At 35.1% G+C, this 17,574-nt stretch overlaps 1 protein-coding gene across 14 annotated transcripts in view; it reads right to left on the bottom strand.

The window, feature by feature from the left end:
• The window catches only part of DENND4A (DENN domain containing 4A), a 100,296-nt gene that overhangs the window by 76,175 nt on the left and 6,547 nt on the right, over positions 1-17,574 (bottom strand). The gene's annotated exons all lie outside the window — the stretch shown is intronic.

The raw sequence follows: 17,574 nt of genomic DNA on the forward strand, positions 1-17,574 counted from the left end.
ACATCAGATTATCACAAAATTTTTCTGGTAGAAATACTTTATGTATATAAAAATACTTTTAAGTTTTGAAAATTACAGCTATTTGTAGAATATCAGGCTTGTTTAGATGCAATTACGAATTATGAATGTGCTATAACCAAATCCAAATACATTTTCTGCTACACTGAGTTTATTAATATAAAGAGGGTGCCAGAAAAATGTATATACATTTTAAGAAAGGAAAAACCTTTACTTTGATTCCATGAATTATATGAAAAAATTGACCCATTATTAGAATTAACTGATATTCTATTACACAGAAAATGAGACTAATATAAAACTGGCATCACTTAAGTGTCTGCAAAGTTCGTCTGCTAATTAAAACACACACACAGCTATTGCTTTACTTTCCATACATGCATAAGAAAACTTGGAATAGAAAATGGGTAAAATCAGGCCGGCCTGGGGGCTCAGGTGGCTGGAGCGCCATGCTCCTAAAGCCAAGGTTGCCGGTTCCATTCCCACATGGGCCAGTGAGCTGCACCCTCTACAGCTAACATTGTGAACAACAGCTCTCCCTGGAGCTGGGATGCTGAGTGCTGCCGTGGACTACCCTGGGCGGCCATGAGCAGCCGACCAACTGCCTCAGCCAGGGGAGCACAAGGCTCATAATACCAGCATGGGCCAAGGAACTGTGTCCTAGACTGAGAAACAACGGCTTGCCCCAGAGTGGTGGGGTTAAGGGGGTGGAAAGGGGGAAAAAAAAGAAAATGGGTAACATCTATTTAGTAGAGCATTCTTTGATGTAAATGGAAAGTCATGCTCCACAGAGTGTGCTTCCTGGAGCTACATATGTCAAATTATCTTTCAGCACAGATTCTTTTAAATTGTTTTTTTGGTTTTTTTTCATGTGTAGAAAGCACATAATGATTCAATATTTGTATATATTGTGAAATGATCACCACAATAAGTCTAGTTAACATCCATCACCATAGTTACAGAATTTTTTTTCTTGTGCTGAGAACTTTTAAGATCGACTCTCTTAGTAATTTCATTTATGTAATATAGTACTATCAACTATAGTTGTCAAGCTGTACACTACATCCTCATGAAATGATTTTATAATTGGAAGTTTGTGCCTTACTCTCGTCACCCATTTTGCCCAACCCTCACCCCACTTCTGGCAACCACTAATCTGTTCTCTGTATCTATTAGCTTTTTTATTTTAAGATTCCACATATAAGTGGAATCATATAGTATTTGTCTTTCTCTACCTGTCTTATTTCACTTAGCATAATGCCCTCATGTTCCATCCATGTTATCATAAATGGCAGGACTTCTTCCATTTTTATAGCTGAATAATATTCTATTGTGTTTATATATTTTTTCTTTATTCATTCATCCATCAATGGACACTTATGCTGTTTCCATGTCGTGGCTATTATAAATAATGCTACAATGAACATGAGGGTACAGGTATCTTTTCGAGTTAGTGTTTTCATTTTGTTCAGATAAATACCCATAAGTAGAATTTCTGGTCCATATAGTAGTTCTATTTTCAACGTTTTGAAGAACCACCATACTGTTTTCCACAGTGGCTACACCAATTTACATTCCCACCAACAGTGCACAAGGCTTTCTCTTTTCTCCACATCCTCACCAACACTTGCTATTTCTTGTCTTTTTGATAACAGCCATTCTAACAGGTGTAAGGTGAGATCTCCTTGTGAGTTTGATTTGCATTTCCCTGATTATTAGTGATGTTGAGCACCTTTTCATGTACCTGTTGTCCATTTGTATGTCTTCTTTGGAAAAAATTCTAGAGATCCTCTGTCCATTTTAAATCAAATGTTTTTTGTTTGTTTGTTTGTTTTTTTAACTATTGAGTTGTATGAATTCTTTATATTTTTTGGATATTAACCCCTTGTCAGCTATCTGATTTGCAAATATTTTCTCCCATTTGGTAGGTTGCCTTCTCATTTTGTTGATGGTTTCTTTTGCTGTGCAGAAGCTTTATAGTTTGATGTGGTCCCACTTGTTTATTTCTGCTTTTGTTGACTTTGCTTTTGGTGTCAAATCCAAAAAATCATCACCAATACCAACGTCAAGGAGCTTACTATCTATATTTTCTTATGTAAGTTGTATGGTTTCAGGTCTTACATTCAAGTCTTTAGTCCATTTTGAATTATTTTTGGTGTATGGTATAAGACAGTGGTCCAGTTCCATTGTTTTGCATGTGGCTGTCCAGTTTTTTCAACACCATTTACTGAAGAGACTGTCCTTTCCCATTGTATATTCTTGGCTCCTTTGTTGTAATTGACCATATATGCATGGATTTATTTCTGGGCTCTCTATTCTATTCCGTTGAGCTATATGTCTGTTTTTATGCCCAAAAGGTTGCAGTACATTTTCATTTATTTGTGTCTTCTTCAATTTCTTTCATCAACGTCTTACAGTTTTCAGTGTACGAGTGTTCTACCTCCTTGGTTAAGCTCATTTTTAGGCAATTTATTATTTTTGATGCAATTGTAAATGGGACTGTTTTCTTAATTTCTCTTTCTGATAGCTCATTATTCATATATAGGAACACAACAGATTTCTGTATGTTGATTATGTATCCTGAAACATCACCAAATTCATATTCACAGAGTGATATGAGTACGTCAATGTGTTTCTTACAGCTGCATATGTTAAATTATCTTTCGGCAAGACTTCTTTAAATTGCTATTATTTTTAACTGAAACTTTTCTTTTGAGATAATTGTACATTCACATTCATTTAAAGATCTACAGAGATCTGGTTTACCTTTTATTCAGTTTCTCTCAGTGGTAACAGCTCACAAAACTATAGTACCACATCACAGCGGAATGTTGCATTGATGCAATTTATCTACCTGATTTTAATTTCTCCAATTTTACCTGTATTTCATTTGTGTGTGTGTGTGTGGGGGGGTGTAGTTCTATGCAATTTATCACATGAGCAGCTTCATGTATTTATCACCAAAGTCAAGATACAAAATAGTTCCAACACAAGGATCCCTAGTGTTGACTTTTTGTAAGTCCTGTCCCCTCCCCACCACTGTCCCTAATCCCTGTGGAGCGGTATATTTTTAACAGAGAACACATACAGCCTATGAAAGGAAAAGATAATGTGTCTAAAAGCAACACTCTGTTACAAAATAAGTGCAGAAACAAACCAAAGAAAAAAGTGTAAGCATATATGGTGTGGAAAGACTTATTAGTCACATTTACTCAGCCATCTAGAACATTATATTTGAACATGATTATACAAACATATAAATGCAAGACATACGTATGCACACAAAAGATAAGAAGGAGTGTTCATCTACTAAATTGCAATGAAGATCAATCTCCTTAGTTCTGAGATAAATTTTTCTATTATTGTTTAATTCCAGACTGGAATCAAGTGCACAACATAAAATAATGCGACAGAACAACTACAATGCGACTCCTAGATATATAAGAACATAAAAAGTAGTCTTTTACTGTGTTCAGGGACAACTCTGTCCCTCAAGAAAAAAGTTAGAACTAGAGTAGCTGACTTTCCCTTGAGAATACAGATTTGATTTGGATAGAACAGGCACAGATGGGAAATAACTGAATGTTAACATACAGGTAACTTTTGTCTCTCCAGGCAGACTATAAACAATTGAAAGGCAGGAAACTTGTCTTTTGTTTCTTTTGATTCTCTCACATAGTTTACGGCGGTTATAAACGCATGGTAAGTGTGTACTCGTAAATATTAATAAATGAATAGTCTGCACAGGAAGAATGGGCAAGTTAAGACACCACAGCATTACAGAATTTTAGAGGTAGAAGGATTTAGTTTCAATTATTTTTACGCTTGAAGAAATTAAAGCATGTAAGTTAAACAGCTTGCCTAAGACCAAATACATCAATTTATGACTCAACTCTTCATTTAATGTGGAGTTGTAATACACCATACTTCAATTCAAGAATGGAAAAAGAAAGCAATTCCCTGGGGAGACCTGTTCATTAATTAGTGAGCATGGGCTTTGATGGACAAAAAAGTTAACAGGTAAATAGGAGAAATTAAACTGGTTGAAAAGAGTGGGGCAACTAACAGGTAAGAAAAAGATGACCAAAAATAAAAGAATAAAACACAAAAGAAAATAAGTTGAACAAAGAGATATGGTGAAAAAAGAAAACAAAAGATGAAGGGAGGAAAGTATAAATGGGATAAAAGTAAAAAACAGTGCAGAAATGGGGAAAAGTGAGAAACGGTTAAAGAGAGATGGGGAAATGGTATCTGGAGAATTTTTAATGCTATTTACATTCTTTTAAAATTAAGAAACTATGAGATTTACCATTCCTATGGTGAAATCAGATTCTGTATAAACTAACAGTAACAACAAAAATCAACTACGTCTTATACTGAAAATCTGTTCATATTCTTCACTCTGTGTGAAATGCAAATATATGATGCTTACCAGTCTAAAGTGAAAGGGAAGTCTAATTTTATTTTGTCTCTCGCACCATCTTTTCTTACTTAATTTCCCATATGCATACCACTCCCATATCGCAAAGTTCTTACTTCCTCTTTGAATTATCACAAGCATTTGTTAGCCGGTATCTATCAGGTTGATGCAAAAGTAATTGTGGTTTTTGCAATTATTTTTAACCTTTTAAACTGTAATTACTTTTGCACCAACCAACCTAATACAATGAATTGTTGGTTCCACTGAAATCTTCCCACAAGTTTCTCTCAAACACACAATATCTGTTTTTTCATTATCTATTTCACAATCATACACAAGCTACTCGAAATAATATTCCTTGGGGTAACTAAAAAGGCATTTGCATACGATGAGCAATCTAAAATTCACCTATACTAACATGTAATAAAAATGAGATCCAGTGATTAAAAATATCACCTCTTGAATAATAGATGTACAGATTTATAGTTTTGTCATCTGATTAATGCTAAACATTTTAATTTCTGAACTATGTCATTTCACCACCTATTTAAATATACTTTAAGCCTTTTTAAACATCCCTTTCCACTTTTCCCCACAAACTGCAACAAATAACAAATTCATTAGTTAACAAGACCTGAAAAGAACTTTGAGAATTAATTAATACTTGAAAACAACTTTGAGAATTGTTATTCTTCCAGTTAATAATGATTGATACAATTTTTTGATTTGTAGAACTTACTGGATAATGAAAGACGACAAACAAACAGTTCATACACAAGGAAACCCAAATACCAAAATGCTTGGAAGAATTGTTAGCCTTGCAAATAATTAAAGAAATTAAACTTTGACGTACTATCCACTAAATTAACAAGTATGAACAAAAAACATTAAACCTAATGCTGGTTGGTGGTATTGTAAGAAAAATAAGCGTACTTAAAAACAGTTAATGGCACTACGAATTAGAAAAAGCTTTCTGAAAAGTAATACAGTAATTACTTAAAACTAATCGTACTCCTATCAACAGCTAATTCTATTTTGGTAAAAATCATCTCAAAAAAATATCTTTTTAAAAAATCAAACTGTTGGTCTAGATTATTTAGACCCTCTTTAAAGTTTCATAGAATTTCAGAGTAGAAAAGGACCTGAAAAATCTGGTTCAATCTCATCATTTTGTTGATGAGGAAATTCAAGTGTAGGAAGGCAATCTGAGTTGCCCAAAGTAGCGCAGTTCATCATCAGCAGGGCAAGGCCTGACACACCTTATCCCAGATATCTTGCTACTGTACTATGTAGACTACTGCACAGAAGCCTGAAACAATGCCCCAGGATTGAAGAGGACAGGCAGATCAACTTAGTGAAGCTAGATGACACATTGCTCTTTCTAAACATTCTGATGGCCAGCACCAGCCCTGGACAAAGTATACCTTCTATTCTTAAACTCCCTTAACCTACTTTCAATAATCAAACCAACCTCCAGGATCTTCCCTTTCTTCATAGTCCCAAGAAAATGTGTTAGTCCCACTAACTGCTACTCACTTGCAAATTTACATCACCAACCATGACTCTCCATTGAGATTCAACATGCCGACTTTGTAACTTTATCTGTATCTATAATAGCCGAAACAGAACTATTTCTTTGGCAAATCTCCACCTTTAGACCCAAACCCCCACTTCCCTGCCACACACACACACACACACACACACACACACACACACACACACACACAACTTATACTCTAAAAATTCACCAGGAAGGGCACAAATTTGAACCTGGGATTTTTGCATGTACATATTATCAGGCAAGGTAGTTGATATTCTCAAGGGAATATGAGCTTCAGGAAAGAAAAAAAATAAACACTGCAGGAGTACAAGGGAGAGATGGGGAAAAAAAAATCCAACAACAGAACACCCTATCCCAGAGGAAACAGAATTTATGGTCCAAACAGAACATATTTCTTAAATAAGCATAACAAATATCCTCAGAAAACTAAAGTAGGCTATTAGGAAAATAAGGGAAAATGAAGAACCAACTAAAAATACTCAGTGTTAAAACTATAATAATAAAAAAAGTTAAAGTCAGATAGGTTAAATAACAAAATGAATATTGTAAAAACTAAAGTCAATAGATGATCAGAATGAGATGTTAAGACGGCATAAAGAAACTGAAAATATGTATTTTAAAAGGTTTAAAATATGGAGGCTTAAGAGAATGAGAAGACAATCCACAGACTGAGAAGAAATATTTGCAAAGACATATCTGATATACGACTGTCATTCAAAATATGTAAAGAATGCCTAAAACTCAACAATAAGAAATTTAACCACCCGATTCAAAAATGGGTAAAAGACGTGAACAAACACCTCACCAAAGCTATACAGATGGCAAGTAAACCTATGAAAAGATGCTCCACATTATACATCATCAGGAAAATGCAAAGTAAAGTAACAATGAGAAATCACCACACCCTTATCAGAATGGCCAAAATCCAGGACACTGACGACACCAAATGCTGACAAGGATGTGGGGCAACAGGAACTCTCATTGCTGGTAGGAATCCAAGATGGTACATACAGTCACTTTGGAAGACAATTTGGCAGTTTCTTACAAAACTAAGCATACTCTTAGCACATGATCCAGCAATCACACTTCTTGGTATTTACCCAAATGAGTTAAAAACATTTCCAAACAAAAACCTGCACATGGATGTTTATAGCAGTTTTAGTCATCATTGCCACAATTTGGAAGGGACTAAGATGTCCTTCAGTAGGTGAATGGATAAACTGTGACACATCCAGACAATGGAACAGTATTTGGCATTAAAAAGAAATGAGCTATCGGGCGGCTGGTTGGCTCAGTTGGTTACAGCACAGTGCTCTTAACAACAAGATTGCCGGTTCGATCCCCACCTGGGCCAGTGTGAGCTGTGCCCTCCACAACTAGACTGAAACAACTACTTGACTTGAAGCTGATGGGTCCTGGAAAAACACACTTAAATAAATAAAAATTTTAAAAAAGGAAATGAGCTGTCAAGCTATGGAAAAGACATGGAAGAACCTCACATGCATGTTACTAAGTGAAAGAAGCCAATCTGAAAATATATCATTCCAACTATATTCTGGAAAAGATAAAACTGAAGACAGTAAAAAGATTAAGGGTTGCCAGTGGTGAGGGAGGAGGAATAAACAGGATGAGCATAGAGGATTTTTAGGGCAGTGAAACTACTCTGTATGATACTATAATGGTGGATAGTGTCATTACATATTTGTCCAAACCCACAGAATGTACAACACAGAGTGAAACCTAATGGAAACTGTAAACTTTGGGTGATAATAATGTGTCAGTGTAGGTTTATGAATTGTAACTACTGTACCATCTGGTGAGAGATGCTAATTGTGAGGGAGGCTGTCTGTCTGGGGGCAGGAACATGTGGGAACTCTCTGCACTTTCTGCTCCATTTTGCTGTGAATCTGAAACTGCCCTAAAAAATAAAATGTATTTAAAAGGAAAAAAATAAAAGAATTAGTCCTGATGCTCCTCCCCAAATATGGAGTTTACAAAAAAAAATGTGTCAACATCTAAATAATAAGACTTTCACAGGTGAGAAAAAACAAAAGGAGATAAGGAAATACTTGATAAATAATCACCAAGAATTTCCAAGAATTAAAGATATGTAAGTTTGGTATAAAGGTAACAAAAATACCTAGACACCTTATAGAGAAATCTAAGAACACCTCAAAGTGAAAATTCTAAAAATTCCTAGAAAGAAAAAGTAGTTCACCCACCGAAAAAAATAAAAAATGTAACTCTAGACTTCTAATCAGTAACACTGGATGTTAAGAAGACAATGGAGCAATATTTTATAGATGTTGAAAGAAAGGAAATTTGATATATAGCTGAACTTATCATTTAAATGCAAGGGTGAAATAAAGATATTATTAGGAATACAAGCACGTACTCAGATGGTTTACCAAGAAAACAGGTAAACAAACAAAAAAAAATCAAACTATTGTTCCAAAGTTTATTTAAACTGAATATCCTTAAATACTCAATTTTAGAGTGAAAAACGGTGAGAGAAAATATTGTAATAAGAAGATAAATAACTCTAGGGGACTATAAAATACGGCAAGAAAGGGTGAGTAAATAACTTAAAGGTTCACTATTGCTAAGTAAACAATGGGAGTCAGAGGAGGGAAAGAAGAAGGGGAAAAAAAAAAAAAAAGGACAGTACATACCTAACAATCCTGACCATCAAAAGGCTAGAGAACCCTAACACGTTAAGGGCAAAGATGAGGGAAGAATCTAGGACTGTGAGAGCCTTCTAAGATACATGTCTTGTTCAGGGGGAAGATATAATTAATAAGCTTAAAAAACTGAGAGAGAAAAATAAATATAAATATAAATTTGACTAAGTAAAGGGTAACCACCAGAAGGATGAAAACAGTACATAACTTTCAAACTGGCACCAAAAATTTTATTTATCCTTAGAAAATTGGAAAAAGAGGAAAGAAAAAGAAAGTAGGGTGAATAGAAATATAAAATAAAATGGCAGGAATTAAGTCCTAATACAATAATAAGAGACAAAGTTTAGCATACTAAAAAAAAAAAACTCTTAGAAAGCGCTCTTTGAGGTAACGTGCCAGCCTTCTTATAATCCTTGAGCAAACCAGGCATGTTCCAGTCTGAGGGCTTTTTATACTTTCTGCTCTCGCTGCCTGGAATAACCTTGCCTGATGCCAGCAGAGCAGCTAGCTGCATCTCAGGTGCTGAGCCAGCTGCATCTTCAGGTCCTTCTTTCTAAAAACTCACCTTCTAAGAGAGGCTTTCCATGACCACCCTATTTAAAATCGCAACAACCGCTCACATCCAACACTTATATTCTCTTTCCTTGTTTTAATTTTCTCACCTTACTACTTTTCACAGTGTAACATAAATATACTACATACTATACTTATTCATTTTATTTACTATCTCTCCCCACAAGATTGTAAGTTCAATGAGGGTAGGAGTTTTTGAGTTTTAGTCACTGCTATATGACCAGCATCTAGAACAGTGCCTGGAGAATAGTATGCGGTCCATATTTGTTGAATGAATGAATAAACATACTGAGGTGTCCATAAGTAAAGGAATAATTTTTAAAGGTAGCAGATACCATGATTTGAATACCATGTAGCAGGCAGAAACAAAGAAATAGATGTAAACACAGCAACATAATTTTTAAAAATTTAGTTAAATGAAAATAGTAGGAAACAGGAATCTACAGCAACATATCATTTATATAAATTAAAAACACTCAAAATAGCACTATAGTTTTCAACGATATACTCAGGATGATATGCTAAACATATTAAAATGGATACCTATAGGGGAAAGGAAATGGGAGTGAAGATGGAGGATAAAGAAGGATAAAATAAAAGCAGGGTCCCACAGAGGCCAATGATGAAAGTGTGCCACGAAATAAGAAATGTGATGGAATCAATTCTCAATACCTATGGTGCTCTCACCCAACTTCCTCCCAAAGAAATATTTAATCACTGGTTTCAGCAAAACTCAAATCACTGTGATCTCGACAAGACTCATTTCAATAAACTGTTAATGAGAAGGAAAGACCAATTGGAATGAACTGAGCAGTGAGAATGGGAAGTCAGGAAGGGTACATGAACCTTTGTAGGAGTTTTGATGTGAAGAGGGGAGAGGAAATGGAGTGGTAACTGGTAGAAGACAGTTACCAACAGAGGACTGTTTTTTAAAAAATGAATAAGATTAAGGGGGATTTGTCAATGGCATTCATCCAGCAGAAAGAAAAAATGAGGATGAAGAAGAAAAAGAGGGTGATTGTAAAAGCAAAAGCCTTAGGAAAGGGTGAAGAGATGAGCTCCAAGTAATAAAGGGTCTGATCACAGAGGTAAGGATTTATCTTATTGTAAAAACAAGTTTTCCATAATAATGTTTTTAACCATTTTTCTGAATATGCAGGCTTTGGTGATGTGGTTTCTTAACTTCTGGGGGGTTATGAACACCTTTGAGAATCTGATTAGTTCTATGAATCATCTCTCCCTTAAAACACACATACAAATATTCAGATGAAACTTTACATGCAACTTTAGGAGTTAGCTGAGCCATACTCCCCAAGATAATCCATACACAAATCTGATTTTCGCTTTTTTTTCTTCTTTTTTTAATTTAAAGAGTAACATACGTATAGAAAAGTTTACAACTATAAGAATTTTCACAACGTGAACACACCACCCATTATAAACACCTCCCAGGTCAAGAAGTATAATATTACCAGTAACAGGAAGTCCTCAATCTTCCTCCAACCTTCCCCAAAAGAACCACTATCCTGACTTCTAAGACTACATTAGTTTTGTCTGTTTCTGAACCTTCTATAAATGGAACATGGAAGGAGTCATACAGTATGCATTCTTTTGGTCTAGCTTTTTCACTCTATAATGTTTTTTGAGATTCAGTCATACTCATATGCATAGCAGTAGTTTATTCATTTTCATTTCTGTATAGTTTTTCGCTTTGAGAATATATCATAACTTTATCCACTCTATTGTTTATAATAGACATTTGGCTTGTTTCCAAAGTTAGGCTATTATAATAATTCCGAAGTCATGTACAAATTATTATACATATGTTTTGATGCACAAGTGCATGCACTTTTTAAAAAATACCTACAAATAAAATTGTTAGGGTACAGAATATATGTATATTCAACTCCGGTACATAAGGCCAAACAGTGTTACAAAGTGATTGTAATAAGACCTTATATTTAGTGGGCAAGATGGTTTAGACACAAAAAGCTTTTTTTGCAAGCAGAAACATTCCTCTGACTGAGCTTTCTAAAATATGTTTGTTATTGTTTTCGTTAAAAAAGATATTTCTATGGCATAACTTTGGCTATGGTCTAGCAGTGAGGTTGGCTGGCTGGTTTGTTTCCTGTTTGTTCTCGGAATCTGGTTCTCCAGTCTTCCAGTCATTTCTGTAAACTAACTAATATCCTTCTAATAAATTCCTTTTGTGTGTGTGTGTCAGCTAACTGGAATTGATTTCTGTTGTTTTCACCCAAGAATCCTGAAACGTTAACCCCACCATGTGCCAGGCTCTGTACTAGGCACTGGAAGCCCAAAGGCAAAGAAGATATGGCCCTGCCTTACAGGAGTATAATAGAGAAGGCAGACAAGTAAATAAGCAAGCACAATACGTAAGTCTATATAACAGGAGTGGTCACAGAAAGCACAAGAAAGACACACAGTTTAGGCTTGAGGAATCAGAAAAGAAAAACATATCTAAATTTTGAAACATGAGTAGAATAATAGAGGACGGAAGGGCATTCCGAACAAAAAGATCAGTAAGTAAAAGGCATATAACCTTTTCTGTGTTCATCGCCTTCTTCCTACACAATATCAAAACCATATTTGAAGGACAAAAGTGACAAAAAGTCAACTGATGGGTCTGTAGAAGAGGAGGAGACAGTCACAACTGGTGACCTGGGTGACAATGGTGGTATTTTTGAGCTTGCTATATGAAAACGAACCTCATGCTTGAAACACACACACACACACACACACACACACACACACACACCACGATCACTGCTGCAGCCACAAAACTGGCCACAATCACCTCCCTTTTCCCTCTCCTCACCTACCTCAGTCACTTCTCAGAATAGTCAACCATGGTGCTCTGGGTTTTTTTGGAGGGGGGCGGGGGGTGTTTCGCTTGGTTGGTTGGTTATTTGTGATGGGGGTGGTGTAGGAATCATGAATGAGTGGACAAAGGAATTGAAAAGAGAAGGTGTTAATGAACTGATGAGAGTGGGGAAGCACAGAGCATTCTGCCAACAGCTTATACTGGTCTTGCTTCAACGTGGGTACAATTCTACAGGAGAAAAAACACTGATGTAAAACATTTTATAAAACGGTGTATGTATGCTCTTTCCTCCAAACTTATAAAATTTCAGTATTGACATAGATCGTTTTTAGAGATTTATCTTTTAAAATTACAGTAGGCCTTATACTATGTATTGTTTTCACTGCTTACTTTTATAAAAACTGATCTTCGTAAGTTTTATAAACTCTAGCATTTTCAGTCGTCCACTGTATGGAGGTCTATGCTTGCACAAGAAAAATCACCATAAAAGTAAACTAACAAACTAACCAACCAACCACTATTTGAAATCTTTGATGAAGGATGCTGAAAGCAAATGATCAGTGACATCTCCTTTTCAAAAGTAACATCAAAGTTATAGAACAAAATGATTTCAGTAGTCTAAAATCTACAACCCTCCTTTGAAAAAAGTAGTATTCACTATCAAGTGAAGGGCAAATATAAAATGTAAACTTATTTTTTAAGTTTTCATTTGTTTCATTACATTGAATGGTGTCAAAATTCACTTCAGTCATATCAAACTCCACACCACCTTTGCAAATCCAGTTCTTTCTGCCAGAATGCCCCTGTTCAAATGGCAAACTCCTGCATAATATGTGAGACCTGCTCTTTGAAGCCTTCCCCAGGAGAGAGTGTCATTCTCTCATCTTCTGCTCCAAGCGCATCTTATACATATTTCTATGATTACCACACTGATGCTGCAATCGTTTCTGTGAAGGTCTACTTTTAGCAACTAGATTAGGAATTCTTTGAAAGTAGGCAATGTTACATCTCTATCTCTGTAAATATCTGTTTTAGCAGTCCCTAGCAGTGGATAGACAGTCAGTAAATACTTGTTGAATAGAGAATGACATGATGTGTTAATAATAATATTAACATACGGTTATTTGTGTTCATAAAATAGCATGACTCAAACTTCAAATTCTATATGCAGAAGCTAAAAACTCAGCTCCATTGGTTTTTATTTGAAAAGGGGAGATATTTTTATAGCTTTCACAATAACCACCTATGGATTGGGGATGAAATAATTTAAGTTCTTCACTAATACATAAAAAAAATCAATGAATGGTCTCTTTTTTATTTAAAAAAAAAATCCTAATTGTATTTCATATCTGGTATTCCTTTGTAATCACCACCTTTCAGGATGTTTATTTGGCATACATACCTCCTCTGAAAACTGTGTCCTGCATCCACTCCTCTACCATCAAAATGGGGCCTGAAATGTTCTATGAAACCTTGATTTCCCCCTCCTAGCTGACTGGAGACACTTGCCCAAAATTGACTTTTCTCCCAGGGGTTTAAATGGGATCACAGAACCATAAGTGAATATATGAGTTTAAGAGGTAGAAGACTTGTTCAGTCATGCACAGTAGTAAAAGACAACATGCAGAGAGAGAAACATGAAGTGGACAAGTAAGGAGAAGCGGGGAGGCCATGCTGCCTGAAGGCGGTGAGAAAACAGCTGCTGGTGTAACAGATGAGTTTCCAGTTCCTGGTTCCCCTCCCCCTCGTGAAGCCTGGCTGTACTTCCATCTTCAGGTACTGTGAAATCCCCAGTATCCTTGCCATTAATAGTAATTCCTTTTTTTCTTCTTCATTTTTTGAGTACCTTAGTTTGAATGTGGTTTTTAGTACTTATAAACCAAAGAGATTTTAAAAGCCTTATAAAAGAAAAGGTCAAGTATGAATATCAAAATGTTAGTTAATCATAGGAGGAAAAAAAGCCTTGTTAAAAAATGGCTGTTACAGTGCTATCTTCAGGCATTCCTCAGCATGAGAAAATGGAAAATACTCACCACCCATAACAGGTTCAAACAATCTCCTATAAATCCAACTTCAGCAGAGTTGTGAGTCAGTATGAATAAAATTCTATTTCAAAGTTCAGAAAAAAATGAGAGATTAAGGTATAGGGAATCTCTTACAGCTTATTAGAACAAATGAGTTTTTTAAAGAAAAATAATACACTCACTACAATTTTGACCAAAAAAAAAAAAAAAAAATGGTTAGGAATATGTCTTTTCTGGTTAGTAACAGCCAGTTCTATCTAACAAGCCTAAATATCATTACACTGTTTTCCCCATCCATCTACACCCATTTCTCTTAAAAACAGGACACTTCAGAATCCTCAACTAAAATACTTAGTTGGTACTAGTGACCTATAAAAAAGGGAAGCATTTTCCAATGGCACAGCCATTATTACATGGCATTAACTTCTAAAACAAGACTGATATATTAGGTTTTCTATTCTATTTTGATAGTTTGTTAGTAAGAAATTTCCTTTTTAAACTCAGACTTAAAAAAAATCCAAAAAGCTAGGTTCTTTAGTAAATTTTCAAATGAAAGGTGAAGAAGAATCCCAGTAACTTGTACTGTCCCTACGTTAAAAACAAGACAAACTTACATTTGTAAGAAAAACTGACTAGTTTCACATAATCAAAATTTAGCGACACTAGGAAAATCTACAAATGTAACAGCAAGTTCAAAGATAAAAACGAACAAAAGGAAAAAAAGTACTTCTATCAAATTCACCAAGATTATATACACAGTTCTGGTATTAAAACAAAAACCAAAACGGGGGGAGACAGTAAATTTAGCATAAAAGGAAAGGTTTACAGAAAAAGTAAACAGTGATTGCAATAAAATGACTTTAAGTAAACAAGTCTCAATTATTTATAATAATAAAAGAAGACAGAGGCATTGGTAATTTTCAATGACTTATATTGCCTCTAGAATGTTTACTGAAATTACATCTGATTATGAGTGCCTAATATCCTGAGAATTTATTTTAAACAAAATAGTGAAAGAGTACTATGCAGGTTTGGCTCAGAAGTAGTAAGTTTTCCAATTTCTCCATTCTGCCCCCTGTTCAATCGTTCTTTACAACACGCTTAGTTTCTCTTCCAAATTAATTTAAAAAAGCACAATCTTAGCAGAGGATTCACCCTCACACCTTAATCTAAAACAGAAAAGACTGGTTAAATGCTATAGTACAGGCTATATAAAGATTAAGAGTAAATAAAGGGCATTCCTAGAGTTTCAACAGTGCTATTAATAAGAAAAGTGTGTTGAAATCTAAATAACTAAGAAATATTAATCATCATTAATGCCAATTTCAAATTTGTGACAGAACTCCAAATGTTGGAGCTACTAGAAAGAAAGATGAATGGTCAACCTGCCATGACAGTCTCAAAATCTAGGAATGTACTTTCATTTTAAAACCCAGGACATGTTAATTCATTCATTAATTCTAGGCTAGTGGGATGGGGGAAGGAGAGACTCAGATAAATAAATTAAAACATTCTAAGGACAATAATAGCTATAACAGGTTATTTACTGAGCATTTACTAAGTATCAGCCTCTGTTCTGAGTATTTCACTTGCATTAACAAATTTATGCTTCACAACAATCTTAGGAAGACATCATTATGCCCACTTTACAGGAGGTATAAATAACAGTCAAATAGCAAAGCCAGATTTCAATCCCAAACAGTCTGGTGAGAGCCAGGTTTCCCACTTTTGGACAGGGGGTTACAGATAAGCAAGGAGGAAAAGCTAAAGGAACCACGTGGTACTGAAGTAGAGTCAAAGATACCAATAAGAACTCACGTTTAGCTTCATATAGACACATATGGATAGATAGAAAAGCAGTTATACGGTTGAATATGTGGGTTAGTATGTATTTCCTAGGTACGAGAGGGCCTAGAAGCAATAGTATCCCAGCTGCAATGAGCACCCTCAGCGCCCAGATCTTGGTTTCTAGTATCATTCTCTAAGAAAAGTAACCAAGGAATCTTGGAGAAATGGTGTAGGGCTGAGGCAGGGAATATACAAGATGAGCCCAGAGTATCTTGTAGTCCCAAAAAGTAAGGAAGTGCTCAAAAAACAAAACAATGGCATCTGTCCTGTTGGTCACAGGAGCCAACCTGAAAAACATGGAACAATTTCAGCAACAAACTAAATAAAGTAGTAAAGGATTATAAACCAAAGTTACAAAATGAATATCCATGAGTCCATACTGATATAAATAAATAATTGAGTGAATGAATGAATAAATAAATACATAAAGGCTCCCTTACAGAAGAATTCCAAATAATTTTGTAGATACTCCCGTCAAGGAGTTAGCACTTAACTCCTCACCCACTGAGTGGGTGGGCTGCACTTGGTGACTTGTTTCCAAACAGTAGAATATAGGAAAACTTTACAATAGAGAAACCTGGCAAACAATACCTCAGCCAGGTGACTGAGGTTGAAAATATCAGTGATAAATCATATAGCTAGTATGTATCCTCGATGTGATACAATGACAATGGTATTTGACCTCTGTGGTCATCCTCCCCCAAACCAAAAACCCAGTCTAACTCTAAAAAAATATTAGACAAACCCAAATGGAGGGACCTTCTACAAAATACCTGACCCATATGCCTCGAAACTGTCAAAAATCATTTAAAAAAAGAAAATCTGAGAAGCTGTCATAGCCCAGAGGAGCCAAGGGAAACATGACAACTAAATGTACTGTGGTATTCTGGATGGGATCCTGGAACCCAAAAAAAGACATTAGGTGAAAACTAATGAAATCTGAAGAAAGTATGGATTTTAGTGAATAGCAAAGTTCCAGTGTTGGTTCCTAGTTTGTGACAAATACAACATAGAAATGCCAGACATTAACAATAGCGGGAACTGGGTGCAGGGTATATGGTAACTCCTCACAACTTTTCTGTAAATGTAAAACTATTCTAAAACTAAGTTGTTAAAAATAATAAAAGTTATTGCCTTATTGCCAGATTGATTTTAGTCCTTTAAGTCATGTATAGTGGGTTGGACCAAAATAGAAATACAGTTAATACTGTACAAAACAATCTCAACATTCATGAACAGTTTATAACAGTTTACATCTTAAGTGCCTAAAGTCATCTCATATGTGTACATTTTTATTCCTTAGTTGGTAAGCACTTTAGGAGCAGAAAACTCTCCTCTAAGCAGGAGACCACTCAAATTTTGGACTAAAGAAAAGTAGTGGCACTAATTACATTAATAAAAATTCCACTTGTTTTTTTCAAGTCCACAGTTTAAATAGTTTTAGGTGAAATATATTTACAGTACATTACTGAAACATTTCCTCCTAGTTTCAGAAGGAAAGAAATGTAATTATATGTATTCCAAGAAAGCATGTTGGAAAGTTTCATTAATAACAATATGCTATAGTATAAAATTCACAATAACTTGGGTCCAAAATGGTCATGTTC

The sequence above is a fragment of the Rhinolophus sinicus genome, chromosome 3 (assembly GCF_057876585.1).
Source record: "Rhinolophus sinicus isolate RSI-liver-muscle chromosome 3, RSI-T2T, whole genome shotgun sequence".
NCBI lineage: Eukaryota > Metazoa > Chordata > Mammalia > Chiroptera > Rhinolophidae > Rhinolophus > Rhinolophus sinicus.